The sequence below is a fragment of the Furipterus horrens genome, unplaced genomic scaffold (genome assembly GCF_987537825.1).
Source record: "Furipterus horrens unplaced genomic scaffold, mFurHor1.1.pri manual_scaffold_1, whole genome shotgun sequence".
Lineage (NCBI taxonomy): Eukaryota > Metazoa > Chordata > Mammalia > Chiroptera > Furipteridae > Furipterus > Furipterus horrens.
Window position 1 is genome coordinate 13,812,944 of NW_028327171.1, and position 7,179 is coordinate 13,820,122.

Genomic DNA, 7,179 nt, shown 5'->3' on the forward strand with positions numbered 1-7,179 from the left:
ATTAGGTAACTTGCCCAGGGTTACACAGCTAACCCACTACATCATACTGGCTTCTCAAATGTTAGGGACACACAAACTGTATCAGGCAGTGGTGGCTGGGTTATGCTGTGGTAACAAATGACTCTAAAATCTTAGTGGTACCTAGTAGTAAGGGTATTTTTGTTTGTTTAAAGACCCCATTTCAGGACACTTGATCTACTTCGTTCCTGGACTTAGACTGAAGAGGGACTGCCTGTCTGGAACATTGTTGGTCTTCGGGCAGAGGAAATAATAATGCAATGGAAGAACCATGTGATGGATCTTATGGCTTCTGTTGGAAGGTGAACCTGTCACTTTCTCTCACATTCCTTTGGCCAGAGTAAGTCGTGGGGTAAGCCCGTCAATGTTGTGAGAAGCATAATGCTTCTTGGGGAGGGCCTTGAAGTCCAAGGACCACTGGGAAAACTTTTTGTTTTTTATTTTTTACTTTTGTTCATATGGATCTTTACAAGGATAAGAGTCAAAGAATGGTTTATTTGGCTTTTTTTTCTTTTTTCACCAAGAGGTTAATGTTATGACCCCTTCCCCCAAATTCATTCTTGGGCTGTCAGTATTGAGTGGAGAGTCACTGGGGAGCAGATCATCATGCAGATGGAAGACTATGAAGTTGAGGGCAGCTACCTCTCTCCTCATGAGCAGTTAAGGGTAGCTAGGCTACAGCCAAAATCCTTGCTGAGCACAGCACCTGGGAGGAAGACTGGATTTCAATAATATATCAGGGCACATGAAATAGAATGTAAGGATTGACCTGGGCTGAGAGTTTGTAGATCAAAGAGATAGCAATCCCAGGATCTGGTGAAAGCTGACAGTTTAATTCAGGTATCAAGGGAAAAACAAACAAACAAGCAAACAAAACCCCCCCACAATTTTTGAAGGATGGCCCCATGCCCTGAATTCCTTTGTCTGTAAAACCCCTCCCTCCCATGCAGTCCTGGGGAGTGTGCTCTGAAACGATGAACATCACTGTGTGTGAAAGAGGGAGAATTATAGACAGTCTTATCTATTAACATGGGGCAAGAAGATGGACTCAGCCATGTCTCTACAGAACATGCAATCAGAACATGAACCCATACAGGCAGTTAGGTGGGACAGACATATTAGAAAATAGAAAGAACACTTTAATTCTTGAATCACTGTTACATTCAGTCTGAATTTACTGGATGAATTGCTCATTATCATGCAAGTAAATCTGGCTTAAAGACTCTAAGTACAGATGTTTCTACAGAGATGTAAACTGTTCTTGACAAATACAATAAAAGCAAGCCATGATAACTTTTTGGAACTTAGAATACATTCACATCAGCTGAGGGTAAAACATTTAGAAATATGTAAGACAATTTATTTTCTTTTCCAATACTAAAGATCTGTAAAAGCTATAGTAGTAACATAGAAACATTTGGAAAATGAAGACAAAAAAAAAGATTTAATCTCATTACCTACATACGCAGCAATTTTTTAAGTTTTTGTTCATTCCCTATAATCTTTTCTTACATATAAAATCTGTATAATTAGAGATTTTAAATTTTATCATAAACAGCACTTTCCATAAACAGCATTCTAGGCGGTAGTCATCTTTATGATTATAATGGCTGCAAAATAGTCCACTGCTTAGAATGAACATAATTTAATTTAATGTTTTCTTATTATTAAACACGTATTTTCTTTGAGTTCATGATTATTGATAATCTACAGTAGACGGCTATGTAGAATATGTGCTTTAAAATATTTTTTGGTTGTAGCACAATTTCAAAATGAATTACTGTGTCAAAGGTTATAAATGTTTCATGATTAAATGTAAATTGATTTAAAAAATACCTGCATCAATATAATTAAAATGTGTACATAATTCACTACAATCTCACTTTTTTTTTAGAAATTACATTTAAAGATTGTAGAAATTGACCAACTAATAGAAAAATATTATACTTCATGTTAACTTATATGTTTAAATACTTGGTGGGCTGAATATTTTCCCATATGTATATTTACCAGTGGTTCAAGTCATAATTCATTTATTCACTTATTGGTTCATTCAATCAGTGTACCAATATTTTTTGAGCACCTACAATGTGCCAGGCCTGGTTTTTGTTTGTGTGCATACTGCAGTGGAGAAAACAAAAATTCCTGCTCTCACAGATTATTCTAGGGTAAAGAAGACAATAAACATAGTAAATAAAATTATTAAGTATGTTGAATGTTATAACTGCTGTGGATAAAACAGGATAAGAAGGATACGGAGCTTTTTGGGAAGAAGTTGCAAGAGTAAATAAGGGTGTCAGTGAGAAAGAAATATTTGAACTGACTTGAATGAGATGGTGTGGGTATTCGAGGAAAGGCTGCTGCAGCTGGAAACACTGTTGTCCACGGTCCTAAGGGGGGGTCAGGTCTGCCATGTTGGAGGAGAAGCAGGCAGGTTAGTTCAACCAGAGTAGAGTGACATCTTCGAGTTTTGCCCTGATGATGTTTGTTTGGTAGGAGAGATCATCTAACTAAACCCAACAAAAGAAACAGTTTTAAAAAAGAGGTTGTCACCAATTCCAAAGTCAGCCAAGATATCCAGGTAGAAGACAATGGAAGCGGGACACCTGCATCTAATGAAGATGAAGACAGGAAGATTCCATGGCCCGAGCTCAGTCGCATGGTCAGACGCAGCACTAAATGTGGTCTGTGAGCCCAGGACGAAGAGGATACCATTTGTTTACTAAGAGCTTGCAAACCGATACGTCCAGTCTATAATCTGCTGCATAACTGTCAACTGGGACAACTGGGAAAGTATCCCAGGTCCTTCCCCCAAATATCAAGGGCTGAGTCCCACGAGTCCATTTTCTGGGTGACTGTGTTGAGCATCTAAATTTGGGAACCACTTAACAAGTAAACTATATTTTGGAAATAAAGTATCAAAACATTTTTTTTAAAATTCTTAACTTCTATAATAGGAAAACAATAACTAAGGCAAAAATAAAAAAACATAACAAAAAAATTCTTAAAATAATTTAAAGTAGCTATGACTATAACACAGAAGAGCCACCAGGTGGCAGAAGAACTCCATTCTTGTAAGCCTCTTGGCGGCTTCCTTAGTTTACCGGCCCTTATTCCTCCATCTAATTTTCCATTTTTTCCCCTTTTCTGGTTTGTTGGCTTGAAAAATAAAGGGATTAAGTTCTTTCAAAGGACTGATGTAGACTGCAGTATTAAAAACGTATGTAGAAAAAATAGCTGTTGTATCATGTTAATGAACTATTTAGAATTAGTCATTAAGTGCCAACAAATTTGTTTTATGTTGAAGCAAAATGTGTCAACTGGGTAAGACTAAATAGTTGAAAGTCAGATGACCATAAGATGCTATTTGTTAAGTTTCAAGGCACAGATTTTATAGCCATATTAATATATACTGTATGTGCTAAATTTATTCTTAAAACAGTATTTTGTTTTCATAAAGTTATGAACGCTAATGGTAATTTATACACTGAATTCCAATGAGAAATGCATTCTGGGCTTTGAATAATCAAGGGCTACTTGATTCAAACAGATCTTAAATGAATCCAGGTTCCACCTCTTCAGAGACTGACCTTGAGCCAATTTCTTAGCCCCTCTCAGCTTCTGCTATAAACCTGGGCAATAATGCCTATCCCATAAGGTTACCATGGAGAGTCAATGATGTCACAGACAAGTGCTTTATACATACAAAATTAGAAAAATAAAGTAAATGAAAAAAGTTCTTTCCTCGATTCCAAGTTTTTCTAAATGGTAATTGCTACTTATGTTTTAATGCAAGACAGAAGGCTGAAATACACAGGTAGCTGGCAGAATCATAATCTAGTTCAGATGTTCAAACACAGCATGCTGTTAAAAGATTTCAGAGTCGAAAACCTGTGTTCACTGTTCTGAAACATCTCTTTACTCCCTGTTAGGAAACATTGTATTCTTTATGTGTTGTAATTACACATTTGTTATCTAAAGCATATAATGACTTTGGCTGTATTGTGTTATTCGATACCTTGTTGAAAAGGAGACTAAATAATGTGTTTTATCAGCAGGCAAGAATTCTCCTCTTTATCCTCTTTATCCTTTTCCATGTAATTCACTAAACAGCTGACAAAGTCACAGTGCAGGCTGCATTTTACTCTGCAGACAGCAAAAAGACCAACTCTGGGACTGTGCTTTTTACTTGGGTCAATGTAAGAAATTGGATTAAGACATATAATTTTTTAAAATTTCTATACTGTGAAAGAATGAGGTTGCTTATAAATAGGAGGCATAAAGTCACGTGCTCTGAACAAGGCTTCAGGCAAAGGTCCTTGGCAACCCAATATGGGACCATTGGAAGGGCTTTGGGCACATCTTTCATTTGGCTGCAAGGAAGAAAGTTGGAAGCACAGATGAAAACAAAGGTCTGAAAAAGATGAGGTGCTAGGGGAACCAGAAGTCTGTGCTATCTATACAAAATACATGCTGCTAACATTTAGGTCTGTCTAATTTCAGTGTAACTATATTTTGCAATAAATATATTTAATTCTAAAGATTGAAAACCTTAAGCAGAGTTTAAATTGGTAGCTAATTTTGTTCCAATAGCCTGATGACTTGTAAGTTAGAGGTTTACTAAGTCCATTTGAAAAACGTGAGGAGCACAGAAAATTTTCAGAACTTGAATGGGAGAGGGGAGACCCTGGATTTTATTGGCGACCTCTTTCTCCCTTAAGGGTCAAATATTTCCTGTAGGATCTGGCTTCTGTGTCTTCCTGGCTAGTTAGCTATCATAAAAATGAAAGTCACCATTCACAGTATGTCCAAAATGTACTCAAATAAAGAAAAATTTAATATTCCCACAGCTGAAGAGGTGATGTCTTTGCTCCTGCAGCTGGGAAGCCTGGGATTATCTCCTCTCCAGCCCCCACTGTGGAAATTCTTCCTGTCCTTAAGTATTCTGTCTTGAGACGGCTCTTTTCCTGACTCTCTAAGTTACAGCGTTCCTGGTTTATCAGGCGATGCACCTAAACACAGCTGTGGGGCTGGGCGCGGCCCCCACAGCTCCTGACATCGCATGTCGTTATCGCTCTGGCGTTTTTCTCAATTTCAAGCAGCACAGAAAATCAAAAGCAAGTTTTTTTCCCTTTATATTTATAGTGATAAAATATGCATCATGTAACGCTTACCGTTTTAACCACTTTAAGTGTCTAATTCAGTGGCATTAAGTACATTTACCGTGCTGTGCGACCATTACCGCTCTACAGGTTTCGTGGCATTTTTAGGGTTTCCTACGTATAAGACCATGCCATTGGTTAACAGAGAGAGGTAAAATTACTTCTTCCTTTCCATTGGGATGCTTTCTATTCTTTGTCTAGCCTAATTGCTCTGACCAGAACTTCCAACACCAGGTTGAATAGAAGCCAGAGACGAAAGGACAAATATTGGATGATTGTTCCGTTATGAGAAATTAGAGAAATCAAACGCACAGAGGTAGGAAACAGAAGAGTGTCTACTGGGGGCTTTGTGGTGGGGTAATAAGGAATTATTGTTCAATGGGCATGGTTTTCATTTGGGGTGATGAAAAAGTTCCGGGCACAGAATGTGACCTTTTGTCTCAAGCTTTGCTTGTAGAGGAAAAGTCCCTATATGATGCTCTTTTTCCAATGGTTAGAAAACAAAAGGGTCTGGGAACCAAGGGGGTAGGGAAACAGAATGGGCTCATTTTTGTTTAGTTTTTATTCCATAACCATAGATTTAATTCTGTCATCCAGCTAGACTTGCAGGGGGATAAGGAAAACATGTAAACCAATGAACAGCAGTGAGAGCACAAGGATATAGAGTATTCCAAGCAGAAGGGATGGAGGGGGCTCTTCCGAGCTGCAGAGGGAGTAGTCTGGTGGTTAAGATAAAACACAGTCGGCAACAGTGATCTTCTTGCTGGTCTTGGCACTCTTGGACCCAAGGCTTCAATGGCTGTCACAATATTCATGCCCTCTTGCACCTTGCCAAGGACCACATGCTTGCCACCCAGCCACACAGTTTTGATAATACAGATGAAAACAGAATCATTTGTGTTGGGTCCAGCATTTGCCATGGACAAAATGCCAGGATCTGAATGCTACAGGCTGAAATTCTCATCACCAAATTTCTGCCCATCGCTGCACTTGCTGCCTGTGTCATTATGGCGTGTGAAGTCACCACTCTGGCTCATAAATCCTGGAATAATTCCGTGAAAGCAGGAAGCTTTATAACCAAATCCTTTATCCTGAGTGCTCAGAGCTTGAATGTTTTCTGCTGTCTTCGGAATTTTGTCTGCAAATAGCTCGAAGGAGATGTGGCCCAAGGGCTCAGAGGGTCCATGGCGATGTCTAAGAACATGGTGGGGTTGACCATGGCTGGGGGTGGGCCACTCCAGGGGCGATGGCATCTGCAGAGCCTAGAATTAGCTCTTTTAACCATTGTTCCCAGCAAATCACCTGGGGAACAGATTTGTCCTTCTTGTGCACATAATCCATCTGTGCGGGACACATGGAGGATTCTGAATAAAGTTATGCAATCTCTTGTCAGTTTTGGATCTTTATGTCAGAGGACCAGCAGTCAAAGTCAGGGGTCATTATACTGATGGGGACTTGAGTCTAATTATCGTGAGGAGGACCCTTGCTATGTAATAAAACCACGGAAGAGTATCTCTGAAATTTGGCAATTCACTGGGGTCTCTTTTGGTATTTTCATATTCAGTTGACTCAATCAACCTGAACCTTGGCTCATATTTCTAAAGAATGAAAGTCTAGGTCATGCAACCAGAAGAGCAACCTAGAGCTGCCAAAATTCTGCCCACAGCCAGGAGAAACTGAAAACCGGCGATGAAGGAGATTAATGGTGGTTATTAGTTATGACTTCAGGCTGACTGCAGCAATAGGCATAGTTCTATCAAGCCATTGTGACAGGCCCTGGCTGACACTACAGCTTCTCAAAGTCTGAAGGGGACTCTAATATCTTGGACTTAAGGGAAGGCATGCCAGGAACTGTGTACTGCTAGAGGACAACTGTCTCTGACATAGAACCAACTCTTAATCCGTTGACTTCTGTGACCACTAGTTCTCTGCAGGACTTGATTAGCTCTCAGCAGATGCCACCTGACAGTTTTCAAATGTGCCTTCACTGCATTCCTCT

General features: G+C 39.3%; 1 pseudogene; it reads right to left on the reverse strand.

The window, feature by feature from the left end:
- Positions 1 to 5,906: 5,906 nt before the first annotated feature.
- Positions 5,907 to 6,399, reverse strand: LOC150020702 (peptidyl-prolyl cis-trans isomerase A pseudogene; annotated as a pseudogene).
- Positions 6,400 to 7,179: the final 780 nt, after the last annotated feature.